The sequence below is a fragment of the Nilaparvata lugens genome, chromosome 6 (genome assembly GCF_014356525.2).
Source record: "Nilaparvata lugens isolate BPH chromosome 6, ASM1435652v1, whole genome shotgun sequence".
Taxonomy (NCBI): Eukaryota; Metazoa; Arthropoda; class Insecta; order Hemiptera; family Delphacidae; genus Nilaparvata; species Nilaparvata lugens.
The window spans coordinates 19,848,484-19,873,623 of NC_052509.1; the positions used below are offsets into that span (position 1 = coordinate 19,848,484).

At 33.2% G+C, this 25,140-nt stretch overlaps 1 long non-coding RNA gene across 2 annotated transcripts; it reads right to left on the reverse strand.

Moving 5' to 3' along the window:
• Nucleotides 1-13,486: 13,486 nt before the first annotated feature.
• LOC120351829 lies at nt 13,487-19,732 on the reverse strand. Of its 2 annotated transcripts, XR_005571563.1 has the most exons (4): nt 19,460-19,732; nt 18,605-18,790; nt 16,419-16,930; nt 13,487-15,885 (listed from the first exon to the last, which is right to left on the reverse strand). It is a non-coding gene; the product is annotated as an uncharacterized LOC120351829 (long non-coding RNA). The 2 variants fall into 2 exon arrangements; XR_005571564.1 differs by lacking the exon at nt 13,487-15,885 and having other exon boundaries at nt 15,901-16,930.
• Between the last annotated feature and the right edge of the window lie 5,408 nt (nt 19,733-25,140).

The following is a 25,140-nucleotide window of genomic DNA, read 5'->3' on the forward strand; positions in this document are numbered from 1 at the left end:
GACTACTTTTACATTAGAGAAATGTAAAATGATACTTGTTACTAAATCTGTAAAAACATTGGTTTGAGCAGCTTGTCATCAATTAGAGTAGAACATTAACTCTATAATCTCTCTGGGTGAATTCCCAAATTTCCATTCACTTGTGAATGAATGTGAAGCATCCTTATTAGAATGAACTCGGTTCCTTATTGAACGCACAATCACCATGTTGAGAAATTCCATTGTACTAGAGGAATCTCCTTGAACTGGTGGAGATCAAAATTACATGAGTACCATATATGATCATTCAGGAGCTTATGGCATTATAATGGTGCCTCTAATGACATAGTTATTAGTCCCGCGTTAACATGAATTTGGGGGCATTATAAGAATGAAATCAATAATTGAATTTGTCCCTATTGATGATAATTTATGCATATTTGAATAATTCTTCAAGTACCAATACATTCTTATAGAATAATACTAGTGTATAACAGAGCTTTATATTGGAAAACATTATGCCACATGCTGATTTCTCTACATGATACTGAATTCAATTAATTTGAAAAGTCCGCATCTGAAATGCATATTGAAGGAAACAACATCTGTAAACTACATGATACAATTATGCATTGTCTTGTTTGACAGCTCAGTCAAGATGGTGATTCAATCAAGAACTTTCGATCCAATGTCAATTCCCACGTTGCATTAAAAAAATAATTGATTAATTATTCCATTGAAGTGATCCTAAATAGACTTTCCAGTAGGAACACATTTAAATCATTGATTTTATTTTTCCAATTTATTCCATGGAATTCCACAATACTTTTAAATAATTTACTGATACAATGTACAGATTACCTTATTGATGGACTACAGATGCACATTCAATGCAAGATTTATTTAATTCATTGGTCTTATCTTGTTTTGATCGTATGTAAACATCGCTCTTAAATTAGATGTGCAAAAAACAAGATTCCATGTTTTATTTATGACCAGCATATCAAGTAGTCGAGTTCGACGATTTCTCAATGTTATTGAAGCGTGAGCAGCTTGCCAAATTTGCAATTACAATGGGAAGTAGATTCCGGGCGTGACATTTTCACTTCCAATCATTCTTCCATTTTAACTTATCGATGTTTGTTGTTGATTAAGAAATCATACGCGTAGCTTGCAATCGTAGGATGCTCTATGAATTGGAATTATTAAGTCACCTTTGAGTGTATTCATTACAATTCAGCGTTTAATTACACATATCGTATTGTTCATTCAACACAATAATCCTTTGGCTGTTTGGTAACAATAGTTGAGAATGGTCAGTGATTGGTTTATTATATTCTATTTTTGTTGTTGTTCTTCTTATTATTATTATCAACTTACCCATTTAGGAGCATTATCATTTTCTACTTATTTCACATTTTTGGCTCAATTATCTTTTTTTTCATAATACAAATGAAACCTGTATGTTAAAAGGCGTCTAACAATATTGTTCTAGGACAAACTGCAATAAAATTGATCCAATATTACGGTATCAGTTGCTGTTATCGAAGAACCAATTCAGAGCTCGATGCATTGATAAAAGGCCGAAATATTGTAAAATGCATGAAGGAGCAACGGCTTAGGTGGTTTGGATATATCTGTAGAATGAATGAGAACAGAATGTCTAAAATAATATTCAAGGAGAGGCTACATTCAAGAAGGAAGACCAAGAATAAGGTGTGATGATGAAGTCATAGACGATTTCCAAAAAATGGGATGTGGAGGATGGAAACGAATAACAGAGGACCGAGAAGAGTGGAGAGCTTTAGTGGAGGCGGCCAAAATTCATATTTGGCTGTAGTGCTAAAAAAAAGTTGCAATTATCGGTTTGCAAAAATCTTTCATGTAAACAGATTCAATAATATTAATCAGAGAGTCCAATCTCATGAGACGTCCAATCAGGATCCGAATAGAAACCTATCTTCACAATTGTATTGTTATATTCTGTTACTTTGTATGAGCATAACTCGGGGTTCGCTAAAGGCCAGAGGTCATAAATCTCCCACTCTATGAAGGAATGAATACCTGACCTTAAGAGACTTACCTGAGATTACATACAGCTAAATCACTCAACAGAGAGAGCGGATCAGTGAATGAAGAAGAGTGAGAGTGATGAAGTAATGTAATGGAGAGCGCAAGCGTCTTGGAGAAATCAGCAACAGGTCTAGACAGAGACAGCTGCTGACCTAGCCTAGGGAATGTCTATGGTATGAGAGACAAAAAAATTGGTCGCCAGGAAAGGGAGTTGATTTAGCCTACATTCGACTCTCATTTCGCCCATAGGCAAAGATTTGCCCGGTGATGGCGGGGGGGGGGGGTGGAGGGGGTTTATCGATCAGTGAGGATGCTGCCGAGTCCCCCACAAATGCTTCACTGTTGGGGTGGGTCCGTGAGTCAGCGTCCCATGCAGACAGCGCGAAACTGAGCCGATGCGAGTTATTTGATTGGAATTTCACACCTTTCGATCAGCGTGTGGTGTCAATGTAGGCACCTGACTGAGGGGTAGATCATAATAGTCGAGTTCCACTACACGCTCACCTGTTAGTGAGGGTTGGTTTATAGTCTGACTGTTGGTTATACAATTATTGTCGATCTTGAATCGTGATCTTCGATCTTTGATCACCTGTAATAATTTAAGATTGGCAGCTTCTGCATGGAAATAAGCAAATGAAAAATGTTGATTGATGTCTTACAAATTACAATGGATTATCATTAATGGATTGTCAGTGTGATTGGTTTAATTTGATCATGATGTCATTTGAGTACTTTTTATAAATCTAAGTTGATTTTCCTTATTCCTCTTTGTATTTTTGATAATTCATCCGAATGTTGCTATGATGAAAGTTGAGATTGTTTGATAATATCTTTATCCAGATCTCCTTACTTTCCTGTGGTTGAAAGTCTACTAAATCCACATTTCTTATGCAATGTCTATGTAATTGAATAAATACTGGTGTTTGAGCTCTTTGGAGAACGACTGATACCATTTATTTTTTGGGATTATTATATCAAGTTTTGATGAATAAAAAGAAAGAATAAAAATTTGGGCTCAGTCTGTTGATCCTTACTCAATGATTTTTGTATCTCAATGTACAAATAACTAAAGTATAACTTTGAGTAGGGAATTCTTATTAGAGGTTACTACATTTTTAGTAAATTGAAAAACTTTCTCAAAAATTGATATTTTCAGAAAATTTTTGTTTTATTAAATCAAAAATACCATGAAGAATTTATCCTTTGAATTTTATGGATTCATCTCGTACCGAATTTGAAATGTTCTGTCCCAAAATTTTAAACTTTAGGCGCTCATGTCTCAGAAAGTAATGATTGAAAAAAGAAAACTTTTTCATTTTGATAGCTTGATCTTTAAGCGATCCTTGATCGTGTCCTCGCGCGCCTCTCCACTAGGAAATACTGAAATGAAGTGCAACTAACGGTTGATTCTCATAGAACATGATCTCATGAGCTTATATCATTGTGCGAAATATCACTGTGAGGACAATATAGATGGTGATGATGGTTGAAGCTAAAAATGCCCAGAGGGATTTTGAATTTTACATCTAGATTGTAATCGGGATATATTGTTGATCAAATACTAAATATGATCAAAATTGATTTTTTTCCTTAAAATATCACTCATATTTGAAAAATCATAGCTCAGTACTCATTGGAGATAGAGAGTTCCGAATGATCTCATTTCATTCAGAATTTTATGATCTTAAAAAAGGCAAGAGCAAATTTTTCTGTCCGATCACTGATTTTGCCGGAAATAGCTGAAAACTGGAAAATGAACCTAAAATACGAACTTTTTGGGCCACTATGTATTAGCACAAGGGAATTTTACATGAAGAATTTGGTTCTGAACCTCTCTCATGTATCCAAATAAAATATTAAAAAATCAGAACTACCATATAAATTGCAAGCAAACCCCCATTTTTATGTCTATATTGACTGGACTTTACTGTTCCCCAATATTTATAATTGTCAAATATTTGTTTAAATGTCAATAACTAGTGTTAAACATAATTTTTTAGAGTTTACTGAGACTCTGTGGTGTCGCATCACAGAGAAACAATAGTAACGCTGGTTACACACTGGGCGGTTTCTGCCGCGGCGGCGAAACTGCCGTCACAGCCTCGAAAAAAAGTCAAGCTTACACATTCAGCGGAAAAAATACCGCCAAACATCGAGCGGCAAAATATGATCAGTATGATCGTATGATCGTATGATCAGTAGCCAAAATAATTGTTGTAGTTCTTCATCGCAAATGTGTTGTGACTTCACTGTTTCATGAGTGTTCAGTTAATTGTATTTTGCACATTTTCCAAAAGTATATATTATTAAGTGTTTAACTTAAAATGGAAAGGCAACAACTTTTACCACGTTTGTTGTGCCGTCGAAGGAGAAGAAGACAGCAGAGAAATCGCCTTGCTTGGATTCATTGAAATGAACGTTTTTATTAAATCGACAGCGATATACAACATATTACAGTTTTTTTCTTGTCATCCAGAGTTTCAAAATCCCCCTAATCTCCATACACACTTCCTTCCACGCATTCCTTGTTGCATCTCGATCCTTAAATATGTCGAGGGGTTTGTCCCACAAAACTGGCCTCTGTTCTACAAATGATATTAACAACTCATTGTCTATTAACTTACTCATTTTCTCACACTCGTCAACCACAAACACATAAAACAATAAATAAATGTTATAAACAACTTACAAACTTTACAACAAGACACAAATTAAAAGGCTGATTTTCAAAGACCTCTGACTTGGAGCAACTGGGAAAGACGACTGATCAGCGGCGACGGTAGACAACCGCCAAATATGTTAACGCCCATTTGGTCACGTACGCCACTGCGTAGACAAGAGCAGCAAAACACCGCCAGCCGCAGTGGCAGTGGACGGCTGCACAGCTGCCGCCAACGGCAATATAGCCGCGCGGCGTTTCTGCCGCCCAGTGTGTAAGCTTCCATTCAAGTTCATAGACTACTGCTTGAACGGCGGCGACGGCGAAATTACCGCCCCGGCAGAAACCGCCCAATGTGTAACCGGCGTTAGGCAATCGCTCAAGGAGGGGTGGAACCCGGGATTAACAATTAAAGACGGGATACTTGCGGGGGGGCGGCAGTTGCCGATCTCGCCCAGGGCGGCAAAGTCCCCAGGGCCGTGCCTGGTTCCACTACACGATCACCTGTTAGTGAGGGTTGGTTTATAGTCTGACTGTTGTTTATACAATTATTGTCGATCTTTAATCGTGATCTTCGATCTTTGATCACCTGTAATAATTTAAGATTGGCAGCTTCTGCATGGAAATAAGCAAATGAAAAATGTTGATTGATGTCTTACAAATTACAATGGATTGTCTGTGTGATTGGTTTAATTTGATCATGATGTCATCAGTGTAATATAAGTTTACTTATCCATCTATCTAAAAATTAAAAATTTGAGTACTTTTTATAAATCTAAGTTGATTTTACTTATTCCTCTTTGTATTGTTGAGAATTCATCCGAATGTTGTTGCTATGATGAAAGTTGAGATTGTTTGATAATATCTTTATCCAGATCTCCTTACTTTCCTGTGGTTGAAAGTCTACTAAATCCACATTTCTTATGCAATGTCTATGTAATTGAATAAATACTGGTGTTTGAGCTCTTTGGAGAACGACTGATACCATTTATTTTTTGGGATTATTCTATCAAGTTTTGATGAATAAAAAAGAAAGAATAAAAATTTGGGCTCAGTCTGTTGATCCTTACTCAATGATATTTGTATCTCAATGTACAAATAACTAAAGTATAACTTTGAGTAGGGAATTCGTATTAGAGGTTACTACATTTTCATTAAACTCTGATCATTCATGTAAGTGAAGCATCAATGATTCATCCAAGAATGCATAGCAAAAGATTTCCTGTAATACAATTTGCTCATAGTAATTAATCTTATTAAAAGAACTTCATTTATGATTCGCATCAATTTGGAATTGTGTGCACTATGTGCACATTGTTTGTATAGTTATCTCTTCATCCCATTTTATGAAGCTAGCAATTAGACATATAGCCCACTGAGAATCTTCCAAAAAACTATAAAATCTTACTTTGGCCTAGAATCTGGAATATATTGATCTTTGCCTGAACGAAATGATCTTGTTTTTACTGTGCCCGCAAGGGAATGTATTCTCATTAACATAATCCAAAGAAGCTGAAGAAAGACTGTCTCTGTCTGTGACTTGACTCCACTAGTCTGCTCGTTTGAATGGAGTTAAAGAAGGTGGTTAGAAGACATTCGCCCCGTTGATGATAATGGGACTTTCATTCAAGCCTGTGGCTGACAACACTTGTGCTATTTCATATTATCTTGAATCGAAAAGCCTCATGCCTATGGCCTACCCTATTCACTATGTCAGTGGGAGTGGGACACAATGTCAGCGAAGAGCAAGCTTAGATTTATTGTTGTGACGCGAAAATCTAGTTCAGCGAGTTGCATTGTGAAAAGCGAACAGTCATTTTCAATCGTTCAATTCCATCTTTTCTTCTCCAGTCTCATTTCTGACAGTCAATTTCCTTTTTTCTATGAAAATGGGCCAACTAGTGAGATGTTTCTGATTGGAAAGAGAAATTTAAATTTATTTATTCTCACAGATTCATATCAATCCTATTAATAGAAAAAAGAATTGTCTTATAGACTAAATGTATGTGATAGGAAATACACGATTCATCACTGAATGTACATCATCACTTTTGAACATAATGAACTGATTAACTTGAAATTTCACATTCTGAATTTACCGAGCATGTTCATAGGCATATTTTCATTCTTATTAATCAATGAATTTCAATTCAATAATTAAAACAGACTTATTCAATTTGTGATTCAGTTTACGCTAACAGCTCAACCAAACAGATCTGTTAACAAAGGTTGCGGGTTTGAGGTCAATCATTAAACTAATTTTTTCTGAGAATTTTAAACTCTGAATCCAAGTAATTTTGACAAAATAATAGATAATTATTCTACTTCTTTATGTTTCCTGTGCATTAAGGAGAATGCATTTTGCAACACAAAATTTTCCCCAGTGCAATGAACGAGTTATATGCTCGAAGATAAAAGAAGAATAAATAGTAATTCAGTATCATAATAGTGATTCTAATGTCATTATCCATCAAGATTAATGATAATTATTCATGAAATACATGATACAGCAAATCTATACAAGTTCTATAAAGTTGTACTAGGATGTTAATCTTGTGCTCCTTATCATGATCCGTATAAGTAGGCAACGTCTGTGACATTAATTAATTCGAATGAATTGATTTATTGTTTAAAAATTTGTCTTCTTCGTGTATTGGTTGCATAACGCATGAATTTATTACACTAATAGCCTGTGATGCATTTCGAATAATGTCATGGAACTTATGAATAAATATATGGAGCCTTTATTTGAATAATGTGGCAATTCAACCTTGAATTGTGTAGTCGATAATGAATGAACGTGTGATTGCCCTAGTATGGTACCTACTGTAGCTCTGTTCACTCCTGTTCAGTGAGCGCCTGAAGTAAATTTCTACATGAATTTTAGATCTGACCAAAACTTTGAAGCAAATAGTATCATGGAAAGCAATTATTATAGACAAACCCATAAACATTCAAACACGATGAATTACAGGCTATCCCTTTATCAATTTTTTTCAAAGAAATACAAGACAAGTAGACATAATGCAATAATAAGGGTACAGATGCTCTTGCTTTCAAATGAATTACAAATTTGCTAGGTATAAAAATAATCCCATTAGTTTTTAAGAAACCTTTTACACATGTTCATTCTGCCAATGTTCAATCACTCCCATAAGAGCCAGTGGTTCTTTTTCTGCTCAGCAAAGCAGAAATTCATTGGAAAGTTAGTAGATCCTTAATTAGGTGATTATTCATGCATTTTTCTGAAACAATTTGATTTTTGAGTATACAAATAGTGATTGGCAAATGTTCGAATAGAAGTTAAATTGCAAAATTTCAAAGAATAGTATATACAGAATACCTGGAAAGGAGTCTTTCAAGTATGTAAAACATTTCTGGAAATCATCAAAATAAGAAAGTAACTTGTAAAGTTTTAAAATGGATTTGTTGATGTGTGTACAGGGTGACCGGGATGGAGGCTGCCAGGGGCCCGACCTGGATGAAGAGATGGAGAAGGTGTTCGTGGAGATGTCGACGGGAGCCGAGGATGACCGATTCGATCTCACGCGCATCTCTGACGCGCAGCCTCAAGCCCACCCCTCCGCACCCACTTCATCCGACCAACCAGAGCCAGCCGAGCCCAGACGATTTAAAGAAAACTGAAATTCCCAGCTGGATCCTTACAGAGAAAATATGGCCTCACTTTTCAATGTAAAGATACAACCGAAAATCTATTACTCAAACCAAATTAATAAAATAATAAAAAATTCAACTTCAATTAGTTTATCTTCAGCATTTGTATGCTGCTCCAAACTTCAATACTCATTTCTGGAATCAAGCATTCATTAGCCATAAGAATGTTTATCAATTTTATGAATAAACTGATTTGAAATTAACATAATAAGTCAATAAAAAGAGCAAAAGTAGCAGAGTGGCGCAGCGAATTGTGCCGTGCTATGAATTTAGAAAGTTAATTTTGAATTTAGAATTTAGAAGCACACACAATATAACTTAATAAAAGGGATGCTTGATAAACATACCTAGTGCTAGAGAACGGGAAACCAGAAATGACAAGAGAGACAACGAAATAGAGAGAAGGTATCAATTATATTGTCACCTCTTACAGTTAAATTCAACAATTAATAAAACAAAAGGAAGTTACATTATGAAAACCGAAAACAAAATTACTAAAGTTAGGTTATCTCTGAAATAGGTAATACGGTAATAACCTACTCCGTATGCTCTACATTTGAAAACGTTTTAGATTGAATCATAAAAGCTTAAAGGACTCTAATTTCAAAAGAGCAATTATTGAAAATTATCATCGATATGTCTCAGAAGTTAATCATAAATAACAATAAATATTTTAAGAAAAGATCCACATAAAATTCATAAAATTCTTAGAACATTAAATTTTGAACACACTTGGAAACTTTAAAACACTATCAAAACATTATCAAATATTAATGATCCCCCCAATAATAACTATTTAGTATCTTTATATCATGAACGCTGCAAGGACAAACATTCCTCAAGTATCACATCATGGTATACTACCTTAAAAAAAACTATTCAAAAATATATGTCATCAAAACAAATTTAGGAAAGGTTAGGGTCCTTGAAACTTCATTTGATCCTTTACAACTTTAAGATGAGAATTATTTTAAAACATTAATTTAATCAATAAGGGACATTTAAAAATTCATGTACTCATTCAACTTTTAGTAGTTTAGAAGATTATAATTATTTATAAATTTAAAGAAAACTGAAATTCCCAGCTGGATCCTTACAGAGAAAATATGGCCTCACTTTTCAATGTAAAGATACAACCGAAAATCTATTACTCAAACCAAATTAATAAAATTAATAATCTATCTATCCCCAATAATATCTCAAAATTATGATTTAACAAAAGTCTAATTCCGCACGTTTTAATTGATTGAAAGTCTGTCGTCACTAAAACCCATTTTGTCACATCCGGAGTTCCTGGGACGTTCGTTTAATTTGGAAAAAAGTTGTTACCTCATAGCTGTTTCTTCAAATTGAATCTAGGCTCGGTGATCGAGCTCTACACGTCCAGATGGACAGGAGACAGCATACCCCAAGCTAGGACGGCCATCGATTCAGAGGCGTCTCAGCGGCTTAAAGACACACGTTCATGAACCCATGAAATGATGGATTCGTACGTTGATCCCCGTACTTACACCGCTGTTAGAATAAAAATAAACTAGGATAAAACCAATTAACTTAACTTCAGTTACATAATAAAAACAACCTACTTTAGGTTATATAGCTCAATTACTTTAAAACATAAGTAGGCATTACCTACTTCAATCTCTTGATATAAAAGAATAGAATTTATTTGTAATAAGGGTTACGCCCTATACACAAAGCGATGAGTACATAGTATTCCATAATAGGCCTACATAATTCACAAGTTGATTGAATTACTTCATAATAAGGTATTTCGAGTATTGTTGTTAGTTTAGTCAGTTCTCTTACATAAATCACATTTATGGTGTAATTTAAAAGAATAAATTACATGATAGATGTTTCCTAAATAATCATGAAAGCTTTTCCTAAGCATCAAAAGACAAATAAAATCTATAACCAAAAAATACTGATAGAATAATATACTGTAAACATCAGTCAACACAGTCTGTGTACATCTGTGTAAACAACAGTAATTGAAATTTAGGTTAATAGCTTCCTCTTCAAAAATAGTTTAAATCAAACAAATATCTTAATTCCTACTAATAGGTATTCTAAATTTCTACAAAACATATATCGTTAATTTTCTTACATTACAATAAATACTTTGATGGAAGCTTTCTTTGAAGATATTTTCCTTAATAATATTATAAATCTATGACGTACCTTTAGTAGCGGTTATAGGAGAAAAATCTCCATTGTGAGGTGACAATTTGATACTCTCTCTCTCTCTTCTTAATTAAAGCGACTACATAGGCAAAAGACTAAAAATGCTGCTGGAACAAAAGGTTCCAGAGCCAAACACTAAAAATCCTAAAGCTGGCATGGAAGCCATGGTTAACACCAAGTTCTGATCAGACTACATTATTTAGTACTGCTTATGTCGGAGGACAGACGCTGAGTGAAGCCACTTCGCTTTTCTCGTCTTGAGGTGGACAGCTGTGAGATCGTCCATACTAAATAGACCTAACCAACACCAACTGTGATTGGCAGTTACTATTCTCTAGAAAAATTTCCACCAATAGAAAGGGACGTTACAACTACAATTTAAGATACATTCTCCCACCAAGTGACAGCTATTTTTCCTAGGCAGCTATAAATTCCTTGCCTTATAAGGTTGTGAACCAGACTTATATTCTAGGAAAATCGTTGATCTTCCCACAACTTCTACACACACACCTATAGAGTCGACACTACACAACGCAAAAAGCAAGGTTCATGAACTAGACTGTTGCTCCAGGAAAATTGATGTTATTCCTAGGATCCTAGCTTCTACGCACACACTTACAGAGTCAACACAACACAACACAGAAAAGCAGAACAGCAAAATCCATTTTTATAACAGGCTAACTTCTCAGGCTAATTTGCATAATTCTCATCGCTCACAATTGTAACAATAAATATTGCTACAATACTCCCCCTTCTTGAGTGTGGAACACCGGGTTAAGTCGTAAAAAATTTGGCAGAAAACAACATGACAATGCTATCGGTAACACCCTGTATAAGACCAATAACTACAAAAAGGAATTATTCACCTCAAAATTTCAAATAAAATACTAATAATCTATCTATCCCCAATAATATCTCAAAATTATGATTTAACAAAAGTCTAATTCCGCACGTTTTAATTGATTGAAAGTCTGTCGTCACTAAAACCCATTTTGTCACATCCGGAGTTCCTGGGACGTTCGTTTAATTTGGAAAAAAGTTGTTACCTCATAGCTGTTTCTTCAAATTGAATCTAGGCTCGGTGATCGAGCTCTACACGTCCAGATGGACAGGAGACAGCATACCCCAAGCTAGGACGGCCATCGATTCAGAGGCGTCTCAGCGGCTTAAAGACACACGTTCATGAACCCATGAAATGATGGATTCGTACGTTGATCCCCGTACTTACACCGCTGTTAGAATAAAAATAAACTAGGATAAAACCAATTAACTTAACTTCAGTTACATAATAAAAACAACCTACTTTAGGTTATATAGCTCAATTACTTTAAAACATAAGTAGGCATTACCTACTTCAATCTCTTGATTTAAAAGAATAGAATTTATTTGTAATAAGGGTTACGCCCTATACACAAAGCGATGAGTACATAGTATTCCATAATAGGCCTACATAATTCACAAGTTGATTGAATTACTTCATAATAAGGTATTTCGAGTATTGTTGTTAGTTTAGTCAGTTCTCTTACATAAATCACATTTATGGTGTAATTTAAAAGAATAAATTACATGATAGATGTTTCCTAAATAATCATGAAAGCTTTTCCTAAGCATCAAAAGACAAATAAAATCTATAACCAAAAAATACTGATAGAATAATATACTGTAAACATCAGTCAACACAGTCTGTGTACATCTGTGTAAACAACAGTAATTGAAATTTAGGTTAATAGCTTCCTCTTCAAAAATAGTTTAAATCAAACAAATATCTTAATTCCTACTAATAGGTATTCTAAATTTCTACCAAACATATATCGTTAATTTTCTTACATTACAATAAATACTTTGATGGAAGCTTTCTTTGAAGATATTTTCCTTAATAATATTATAAATCTATGACGTACCTTTAGTAGCGGTTATAGGAGAAAAATCTCCATTGTGAGGTTACAATTTGATACTCTCTCTCTTCTTAATTAAAGCGACTACATAGGCAAAAGACTAAAAATGCTGCTGGAACAAAAGGTTCCAGAGCCAAACACTAAAAATCCTAAAGCTGGCATGGAAGCCATGGTTAACACCAAGTTCTGATCAGACTACATTATTTAGTACTGCTTATGTCGGAGGACAGACGCTGAGTGAAGCCACTTCGCTTTTCTCGTCTTGAGGTGGACAGCTGTGAGATCGTCCATACTAAATAGACCTAACCAACACCAACTGTGATTGGCAGTTACTATACTCTAGAAAAATTTCCACCAATAGAAAGGGACGTTACAACTACAATTTAAGATACATTCTCCCACCAAGTGACAGCTATTTTTCCTAGGCAGCTATAAATTCCTTGCCTTATAAGGTTGTGAACCAGACTTATATTCTAGGAAAATCGTTGATCTTCCCACAACTTCTACACACACACCTATAGAGTCGACACTACACAACGCAAAAAGCAAGGTTCATGAACTAGACTGTTGCTCCAGGAAAATTGATGTTATTCCTAGGATCCTAGCTTCTACGCACACACTTACAGAGTCAACACAACACAACACAGAAAAGCAGAACAGCACAATCCATTTTTATAACAGGCTAACTTCTCAGGCTAATTTGCATAATTCTCATCGCTCACAATTGTAACAATAAATATTGCTACAATACTCCCCCTTCTTGAGTGTGGAACACCGGGTTAAGTCGTAAAAAATTTGGCAGAAAACAACATGACAATGCTATCGGTAACACCCTGTATAAGACCAATAACTACAAAAAGGAATTATTCACCTCAAAATTTCAAATAAAATACTAATAATGAATCTCAAACTAATCAAACTCGAACTACAATCATGTGAAAGCAACAAAATTTTTAATGAATTTCAAAGAACTAGCCATAAACATCAAGAGGAACAAGCAAAATAACTAAGTTCACAATTTTTTTTTTTAACTAACCAAGTGGACTAGCAACAAATTTCGATCTCACAAAAGTTAAGACAAATCACCATGAAGGTAATCAACTAATTTGGAATAATCAAGATATCTAAGAAAACCTTGTGGAAAACTCGTAAAATTTTGCAACATAAGACACCAAAAAATTTTGTAAAGTCAACTAGAAATTGTGCAAAACCGGCTGCCAAACTCCACATCTAGACGGGCCCTGTCTCATATGAAGCTAAACAACCAGTAATAGACATCAATCAACAGTGACAAAATAAAATCAAAATTAATAAAACGACCAAAATATTTAAAGAGACTCTCCAATCAATCCTCTGCTGTTAAGTTCATAATCAGATTATCCCATAGCTAACCTCAACAAAAAAATTTTAAATAGAAACAACAAATTAAAAAAAATTATCAAATTATCACAATCATATGACCAGACCCTCATAACTCGACAAGTTGTTAAAATCGAGCAACTGACATTTGACGCATCTCACCACTGAAACAGCTGACGGCCGCCTCATGTCAAAGCAACCCTGACCTACGTATGCAACCGCTTTTCAATGTCATGAAGCCAATAACTACACAGAGTTAACTCACATGCAACGATGTTAGCAGCTTACGTATCATGATACACGTTGACCTAGATACACGTATCAACTTAGCAATAAAACTCATATCACCCATTTATACTCTCTATCTCGTTCCTTGCAATTTCGTGCAACAAAATAACGTCGGTTACAGCTGAAGATAAAGGACATCGCGAATTGTCCCACAATTACCTAGCAACACCTACGCTACAATTCTGAATTTTCCCTTTTGGAAAAGACTAAGATCTTCACTGTTTCACAAACAGAGATACAACTATTCAGTACATCATTACCACTTAATTTCCGTTACTCATTACTCACTTGGGACAGCAACATTTGAGGACAATATACATACACCAGTATACCTACTATTTGTGCTTCCTATCACCTTGGTACAACCACAGTATCACAACTAATGGACCTTGGCAACTCAAAAAAAATAACTTACTACAATATTCTCTCAACACATCAAATTACTACTTACTATCTTCTCCTTGTATACTCAATTAAACTCATTTCTCCAGCACATGAAGAAATATGACAGTACAAACGCCTAGGCCAATGATCATGATAACAGACACTGAACCATATCATAAAGAAAATTTTCCACTATCGACTAGTATATAACTGAACTAAGCTCCACAAAAAATATTTGAACAAAATTTTATACTGCCTACCACACTCAAAGAAGAACCTTCAGAAACTCAAACCTTTATTTTAAGAATTCCATTGACAAAGACAAGCTAAAGCAAACAACATAAGCATTTTCTCAAGATTAATAAAAAAATAGTTCCATATTCTATAGTACTGAAACCTGTTCCATTTCCCGTTACATATTCCCTTTTTTTTATCATCACAAAAGTTGTGAAAAATTGAGTTACCTAGATTTTCTTCCCGTTTCCTATTTTCTATTTTTTTGTTTTATTCAATCATTTTTCCATGTTTATGTTATATTAAAGAACTACTTTTCCTATTTTTCTACATTTCCCGTTTCTTCCCCTTTTAATATTAATCAACTTTTGCTGCAATTAATATAGGACATGATTCTATATCCTGTCTATCTTATTCAATTATTATTCTTCACTTTATTATTACCCATCAAATAATATCTATAAAAATTCAAGGTCACCATACTAAACCAACACTATAATTTATTGAATCTCCCTAATTTATCCTCACAATACTGCAACAAAAAATAATCAATTATCCTATCACCAAGTAAAATTAATTCTCATAATCAATTATCACCATACAATTCAAATATTATTTATTTATTTTTAATTTCCCCAATTTCTCTGTATTGAAATAAATTACTTTCCACTGTCTGTATCACCAAATTAACTATAGCAGTATAATATTTATTATTATAAAATCCAAATTCGAACTCTATAAACTTTCTAAATTTTCTCTCATTCATTATACTTAATTTTGATTCAAATTGACTTATTTATTAACAATTTAACTTTCCCTATTAAATAAACTTTAGATTTTCACTACCCACATTATTTAGATAAATTTTATCCCAAGAAATTAGATAATAAATTTTGACAGTGTATTGTGGCCATTCCCAGCTATCAATCTAACGAACCTTTCAACTGAGGCTTACCCTAAAATTTCAAAAAAAAAATCCTGATCTTGGTTAGCATTCCATCTATTTTCTTCAGACCCCCATAAATCTTCAGAAAGGAACCACACCAGTCACCAGAATAAAACCTAATTTTAGCTCATACTACTCTGAGTACCTTTTGCTAAAATTCTATCTTCCATTCCACAAATACAACAAGGATAGTCCCAGCTATTAACCTTTATTTTTAATTTCCCCAATTTCTCTGTATTGAAATAAATTACTTTCCACTGTCTGCATCACCAAATTAACTATAGCAGTATAATATTTATTATTATAAAATCCAAATTCGAACTCTATAAACTTTCTAAATTTTCTCTCATTCATTATACTTATTTCAAATTCACATTGACTTATTAATAATATAACCTTTTTTCCTAATAAATAAAACTTTAGATTTTCACTACCCACATTATTTAGATAAATTTTATCCCAAGAAATTAGATAATAAATTTTGACAGTGTATTGTGGCCATTCCCAGCTATCAATCTAACGAACCTTTCAACTGAGGCTTACCCTAAAATTTCAAAAAAAAATCCTGATCTTGGTTAGCATTCCATCTATTTTCTTCAGACCCCCATAAATCTTCAGAAAGGAACCACACCAGTCACCAGAATAAAACCTAATTTTAGCTCATACTACTCTGAGTACCTTTTGCTAAAATTCTATCTTCCATTCCACAAATACAACAAGGATAGTCCCAGCTATTAACCTTGATTTGTCATATGGACCTCATCTGAGTAGTGCCCCTTACAACTGGCGACACTCACTCCAGATACTTAATTCATCAAACAAAACTACAACTTCAACAGATAAGATTTCTCACATCTACCTATCTAAGCTCAAAAAAAAATTACCACAGCCTAAAGGAAACGTTAACAAACCCTATCACGTCTGACAACTCTCTTCACAATGCCAGACCACAAAATACACCCTATATTTTTATAGCACATTACTGACCCTACCAATGAAATATTATCAAACAACTGAAATTCCAGTACTAATCAGATAACTAAATTTTGATAGACGAACATCTCAAACAATATAATAAAGGATAGACAATGTTTGTCTCGGCACCAACCTTACAGTATGTTGGCTCACCAGACCCGCTATTGAAGATCAGCATCACGGACAACATCAAGACTCAACACTGCAGCCATCGTCTATCAGCTCAATCAAACGCAAAATCGCCATTCACAAGACTTGGTGGTCTTTGATGCAACACTGAAATTAGGTTTTCATTAGAAGATGCAAGGACTAATTTAAACACAAAATCAAAACTCAAACAAACAAAATAAATTCAACTAAATCAATCAATTATTATTTTTCTGCTATACTCCTCAAATCTAACCTTCCTTCAACTTTATTCTCAATTATCCAGGCTACAATCTGCAATGCTACTGTCACTACAGTCTTCTGACATATCATAACTTCCACTAAATTTCTGACTGTCCCTAACATGTCATTTTCTATAAGAATCTCGAAAAATAAAATTGTCCCTACACCAGTATAATGCCTTGAGCTAGGGCATCACAGCTAAATGGAAACACAGACAGGGAAAATATTAATATTGATCACATTAATAAAATAATAAAAAATTCAACTTCAATTAGTTTATCTTCAGCATTTGTATGCTGCTCCAAACTTCAATACTCATTTCTGGAATCAAGCATTCATTAGCCATAAGAATGTTTATCAATTTTATGAATAAACTGATTTGAAATTAACATAATAAGTCAATAAAAAGAGCAAAAGTAGCAGAGTGGCGCAGCGAATTGTGCCGTGCTATGAATTTAGAAAGTTAATTTTGAATTTAGAATTTAGAAGCACACACAATATAACTTAATAAAAGGGATGCTTGATAAACATACCTAGTGCTAGAGAACGGGAAACCAGAAATGACAAGAGAGACAACGAAATAGAGAGAAGGTATCAATTATATTGTCACCTCTTACAGTTAAATTCAACAATTAATAAAACAAAGAAGTTAATAAAACAAAGAAATCAATAAACAACAAATAAAACAAGAAGAAGAATCATGAAAACCGAAAATAAAATTACTAAATTTAGAAAGTTATCTCTGATATACTTAATTCGGTAATAACCTACTCTGTATGCTCTACATTTGAAAACGTTTTAGATTGAATCATAAAAGCTTAAAGGACTCTAATTTCAAAAGAGCAATTATTGAAAATTATCATCGATATGTCTCAGAAGTTAATCATAAATAACAATAAATATTTTAAGAAAAGATCCACATAAAATTCATAAAATTCTTAGAACATTAAATTTTGAACACACTTGGAAACTTTAAAACACTATCAAAACATTATCAAATATTAATGATCCCCCCAATAATAACTATTCAGTATCTTTATATCATGAACGCTGCAAGGACAAACATTCCTCAAGTATCACATCATGGTATACTACCTTAAAAAAAACTATTCAAAAATATATGTCATCAAAACAAATTTAGGAAAGGTTAGGGTCCTTGAAACTTCATTTGATCCTTTACAACTTTAAGATGAGAATTATTTTAAAACATTAATTTAATCAATAAGGGACATTTAAAAATTCATGTACTCATTCAACTTTTAGTAGTTTAGAAGATTATAATTATTTATAAATTTAAAGAAAACTGAAATTCCCAGCTGGATCCTTACAGAGAAAATATGGCCTCACTTTTCAATGTAAAGATACAACCGAAAATCTATTACTCAAACCAAATTAATAAAATTAATAATCTATCTATCCCCAATAATATCTCAAAATTATGATTTAACAAAAGTCTAATTCCGCACGTTTTACTTGATTGAAAGTCTGTCGTCACTAAAACCCATTTTGTCACATCCGGAGTTCCTGGGACGTTCGTTTAATTTGGAAAAAAGTTGTTACCTCATAGCTGTTTCTTCAAATTGAATCTAGGCTCGGTGATCGAGCTCTACACGTCCAGATGGACAGGAGACAGCATACCCCAAGCTAGGACGGCCATCGATTCAGAGGCGTCTCAGCGGCTTAAAGACACACGTTCATGAACCCATGAAATGATGGATTCGTACGTTGATCCCCGTACTTACACCGCTGTTAGAATAAAAATAAACTAGGATAAAACCAATTAACTTAACTTCAGTTACATAATAAAAACAACCTACTTTAGGTTATATAGCTCAATTACTTTAAAACATAAGTAGGCATTACCTACTTCAATCTCTTGATATAAAAGAATAGAATTTATTTGTAATAAGGGTTACGCCCTATACACAAAGCGATGAGTACATAGTATTCCATAATAGGCCTACATAATTCACAAGTTGATTGAATTACTTCATAATAAGGTATTTCGAGTATTGTTGTTAGTTTAGTCAGTTCTCTTACATAAATCACATTTATGGTGTAATTTAAAAGAATAAATTACATGATAGATGTTTCCTAAATAATCATGAAAGCTTTTCCTAAGCATCAAAAGACAAATAAAATCTATAACCAAAAAATACTGATAGAATAATATACTGTAAACATCAGTCAACACAGTCTGTGTACATCTGTGTAAACAACAGTAATTGAAATTTAGGTTAATAGCTTCCTCTTCAAAAATAGTTTAAATCAAACAAATATCTTAATTCCTACTAATAGGTATTCTAAATTTCTACAAAACATATATCGTTAATTTTCTTACATTACAATAAATACTTTGATGGAAGCTTTCTTTGAAGATATTTTCCTTAATAATATTATAAATCTATGACGTACCTTTAGTAGCGGTTATAGGAGAAAAATCTCCATTGTGAGGTGACAATTTGATACTCTCTCTCTCTCTTCTTAATTAAAGCGACTACATAGGCAAAAGACTAAAAATGCTGCTGGAACAAAAGGTTCCAGAGCCAAATACTAAAAAAAGCCTAAAGCTGGCATGGAAGCCATGATTAACACCAAGTTCTGATCAGACTACATTATTTAGTACTGCTTATGTCGGAGGACAGACGCTGAGTGAAGCCACTTCGCTTTTCTCGTCTTGAGGTGGACAGCTGTGAGATCGTCCATACTAAATAGACCTAACCAACACCAACTGTGATTGGCAGTTACTATTCTCTAGAAAAATTTCCACCAATAGAAAGGGACGTTACAACTACAATTTAAGATACATTCTCCCACCAAGTGACAGCTATTTTTCCTAGGCAGCTATAAATTCCTTGCCTTATAAGGTTGTGAACCAGACTTATATTCTAGGAAAATCGTTGATCTTCCCACAACTTCTACACACACACCTATAGAGTCGACACTACACAACGCAAAAAGCAAGGTTCATGAACTAGACTGTTGCTCCAGGAAAATTGATGTTATTCCTAGGATCCTAGCTTCTACGCACACACTTACAGAGTCAACACAACACAACACAGAAAAGCAGAACAGCAAAATCCATTTTTATAACAGGCTAACTTCTCAGGCTAATTTGCATAATTCTCATCGCTCACAATTGTAACAATAAATATTGCTACAAATATGACAAGACGTTTTTATTTACTGAGAATATTGTGTAATAGAAAGGAATATACTTTAAATAGAAAACTACAGTATCAGTCTTGGATTTCCTCAATTAGATTGTATTTATTAAAAATATCTTACATGTTACTATAAAAAGAACATAATTTTTCCGCTTGAAGACATTGGTTTTGTTATAAACATGAAAATCACGTCCCTGTGGCTCATATTATTGCTGACACTGTGAGGCATTATTCTCTGAAAAAACTTACTACTATCCAGCAATAGTTTCAAACTGATATGAAATGTAAATCAATAAACAAAACGAATTCCATTGTAGAATAAAATTATACGTATAACATTCCAAAAACCGTTACTTGGAATTTTGAACTCTTGAAACATTTTCAAAATATCCAAATATGTAGGCCTATTGTATACGGTGCGTAAATTAAAAATCTAGCAAAAATTTTATCCACTCGAAACGAACTTACAGCTGGTAGAATGAAAAATGTGTTGATGAAAATGTTGGAATAAAAAAATTCGAATTCCAAGTTTAATTATTTTAGTCCAGGCAACGAATGCTCAAATAATGGTATAGAGGGAAAAGTTTGGAACACAATTTTCAACTCCACAGCTCTTTTAAGGATAGAAGGAGGATTAACATATCAAAAGTCCTCACCCCTACCCACTGTGATGAAGGGGGGGTGTGGTTTGAAAATACCATTTTCTCATTTCTTGCATATATCTCGGAAACTATGGATATTATGAAAATTTATTTTCTGTACAAAATTTAAGCTTACAAAATTACCAACAAGTCTTGTCCCTTACATTTTTTTCCATATCTCTTATAGTTTCTGAGATATCCGCTCTTGAAGGTGAGACATTTTTTGAAAAAACACTTCGGCCTCCAATTTTTTCATCTTTTCAGCCTTATAATTTTTGAACGATTGATGAAAAAAATCCGTGCTGATTATGAGCTGATAGAGCATCGAATTATCTTAAATTTGATGTATATTTTACACTATTTTACGTATTTCCCTACCAGTGTTGCAGCAGTTCTAGTGTTGAGAGTGAAATTTTCTGTTCAGCAACAATAGATCAGTTGACAATGAAATTTGAAGGGAATGTTTGGAACACAATTTTAGATTTCGCAGCTTTGTTGAGACTAGTTAGGAGGTGAGCATATCAAGAATCCCAACCCCTACATAATGTGCTGAAGGGATGAGGGTGGTTTGAAAGTTGCATTTTCCACATATTACTTACATGCTTATATATTGGAAACAATGCGTTATATTGACATATTCAACTACATAAAAATGAAGCCGAATAAATTTCCTACAAGTTTTGTTTGGTAGAGGTTTTCGATAAATCCGATACTTTCCGAGATATTTATGTTCTAAAGTGATGCATTTTCGAAAAACCAGTTTTTCTTTTATTTTTTCGCTCTTTCAAGTCTTATAACTTCTTAACAATTGGTGGGACAAGAATGTGCTAATTACGAGCTTAGAGAGCATTGAATTATCTTTCATTCCATGTATAATTCGACTATTTCACGCATTCCCATACGACTGTTGCAGCAGTTTTAGTTTTGAGTGTCAAATCTCAAGATTTGCAACAAGTGACTTTTTTCGAATATCACACTACTCTGTCATCATAAATTGGCAGTGTGCTTCGGTATGAACATTTATATTGAGTACCTATCGGAACGTCTGAGGAACTAAATACAGGGGTTGTTTCTAAGACACTCAAAACTGAAACTGCTGCAACAGTCGTATGGGAATGCGTGAAATAGTTGAATTATACATGGAATGAAAACACTGGTAGGGAAATACGTAAAATAGTGTAAATATACATCAAATTGAAGATAACTCGATGCTCTATCAGCTCATAATCAGCCCGGATTTTTTTCATCAATCGTTCAAAAATTATAAGGCTGAAAAGATGAAAAAATTGGAGGCCGAAGTGTTTTTTCAAAAAATGTCTCACCTTCAAGAGCGGATATCTCAGAAACTATAAGAGATATGGAAAAAATGTAAAGGACAAGACTTGTTGGTAATTTTGTAAGCTTCAATTGCAAAGAAAATAAATGTTCATAATATCCATAGTTTCCGAGATATATGCAAAAAATGAGAAAATGGTACTTTCAAACCACCCCCACCCCTTTAGCACAGGGTGAGGACTTTTGTTATGTTAATCCTCCTACTATCCTTAAAAGAGCTGTGGAGTTGGAAATTGTGTTCCAAACTTTTCCCTCTGTAATCTTTCGTTGACTGGATTATTTATGCCACATTGGAAAATTACGAGTGTATTAATTCAAATCATGGATTGGGTATCCTATAATAAATAGCTCTTTTATCAATATTACACCATTAAAGCTTTTTCTAAAAAAATTATTGTTATATGAATAATTCTCGATAGTCAAGCTTCAAGGAATAAGTTTAATTTTAAATGCTTTATTAGGCTCTTGAATACTCGTATGGCTAGTACGCTTATGCGAACAAGGACCATTATATTATATTCAATTCTAATATTCTCGGATTGATATACTATTTGATGCTGAATGATTAGTTCAAACAATCTAATGTTTTAAACTTTTCCCTATTTTCGCTGATTTTAAAACTGCTTTTGGCAACTAAAATGTTTTTATTTTGAGATTTTTGTTCAACAAGTTCATGGTAATGCATCAAAGAGCTATTATTTTCTATTTTGCTTCAAAATCGTTTGGCACTGCTCACAAACCGTCGAAACCTCAAGGGAATCACTTATCTAAAATTATATACTGTCGAACCCATCATTTTCTTGACCTGTAATTTCCTTTCTTGGGTTCATTTCTACAGTCTATCATTTCTCTCAGGCTCATTGGTTAATATTGTAACATCTAAAGTTCTAATTATTGTTCAACTCATTCAAAAAATGTATTTAGAAATGCAGCGATAAATTATTCTTAATCTTTTATAACAAGTAACATTTTATAATTTTATTTCCAAGCTTATAAGTTATATGATTGGAAGGTAGGGATGACAAACTCTCATTTGGTTCATATTTTGAATGGAACTATCTGTAGAAGGAAACAATTACATGAAATAATTATCAATAATTGCATTAAACATAAAATTCTAAATATTTCTTCTACATGCGATAAACAAAATTATGTTTGATTTATGAAGCACGGTTTCGCCACGTTTGTAATCTACAAAAAAATTCAATTTTTAAACCGACAATAAGTAATTAAATTCAATTATGTCTCCCAATTTTATCTTTCTTCTCTGATTTATTTCACTTCTCCTAAACGTTGTCAACCATTATGTTTCGATTCTTCCTGTCTTCAGCAAGTCAATTTACAGTCTGTCTGTTATTCTCATTTTTGTGCTGACATTTCTTGATTACTGTCAATAATTTCTCGAGTTCCTCCATCTCTTTATAATAACTGATAAGCCGCAATGATTCATAGTGAGTGTCACAAAGGATATCTCCAAGGTATGAGGCTTATTGTCCTGAATTCAATTCCTATATTGGAACAACATTAAAAAGGATGATTTTCAAGTTTTATTTTTTTAATAATGTACTTGATAACTACAAACAATTAAAGCATGACTACAAGCAATTTTATAAACTCTTCTTCTTTTTAAATGATGAAACAGACGAAATTCTATCAAATAATAGTTTTATAGTGTATTTTTCAGTTCTTAATGTAAAATAACATTTCTATATAGGCTAGGCTGAAATGAGATATAAATAAATTTAAACATCTAACAAACAAAAAATTAATAATTATGTTTCCCTTGTTTATAACGTTCAGTACTATCTTTTCAATATAATGAATTCCGTTTTCAGAGTAAAATGAATGAAAATATTTTTACTCTGATATTTCAATTTATTAAATTACATTACCCCATCAATTTTGCAGAAAATGTATTTTTTATATATAAATTTTCCTAACCGAGTCGAGCTTTAAAGCAGTATGGCGTTGCTTGAAATCAATACTATTACAATGACAAAGATTCAATTGAAAAACAGAGGTTTCTATCCTAAGGGAAATCATTTCATATCATTCAAATAATAATAAGAATAACGAACAATAAAAATGTTAATGAAAAAATGTTAATGAAAATATAATAGTTCTATATCTTGTTCACAATTATGTTCATACAAGAGGACTTTCAACTTGAAATTATAAGTTCATATGAAGCTTGAAATAAAGCAAATGCTGTAGGCCTACAAGGCCTATTCGATATTTGTTGGACTTGTATAGGATATTGGCTATTGTTGATTTTTTGATTGGAACCGCACTGAAGCGAAGGTTGAGTTTGAGAAGATTCGAGTTCAATAAGATACTCATCCACTCTTTTTAAATCTTCCCTCTTTTTCAACAGTTCGCAAAATGAAACGGAAATTTCTTTCAAATATGAAGTCGTCTAAAACCTTGCATTGAATCATACAGCCAAATGTTGCATAAGCAAAAATACTGATCTTATTTTCATACCTTTGTTTGGCTTCATTTAATACTTGGGGTTATCGGATCAATGCGCATTATCTCTTTTCACTGCCTCTTTCTCACTTTCAATTTTTAAAAACTCCGCTATTAAAGTCAAATGTGAATTATTATAGTCATGTCTATCTGACAACTTTTTATAACATTTTTAATATTCATGGACCCGCATACTTTGACAGAAGATCACATCCATAATTGAATGATGCATGCAAACTCTCAAATTAAAATTGAATCAGTTACAATATTCTGTATAGAATTTATCTACTTAAAATGTATGAATTCAGGGCTACTCAGGAATTTATCTAATTTTCAAATATTATTTCCACTTACCCACATCCATGTGATTATAGTTTGGATTATCCTCCTCGCTAGCTCTTATTATTGGTATTTAATTGTTCTATGATTCGAAATTCCATTCATGGGAACAAAAGTGTGAAATAAGCATCACCCGACTTATTCA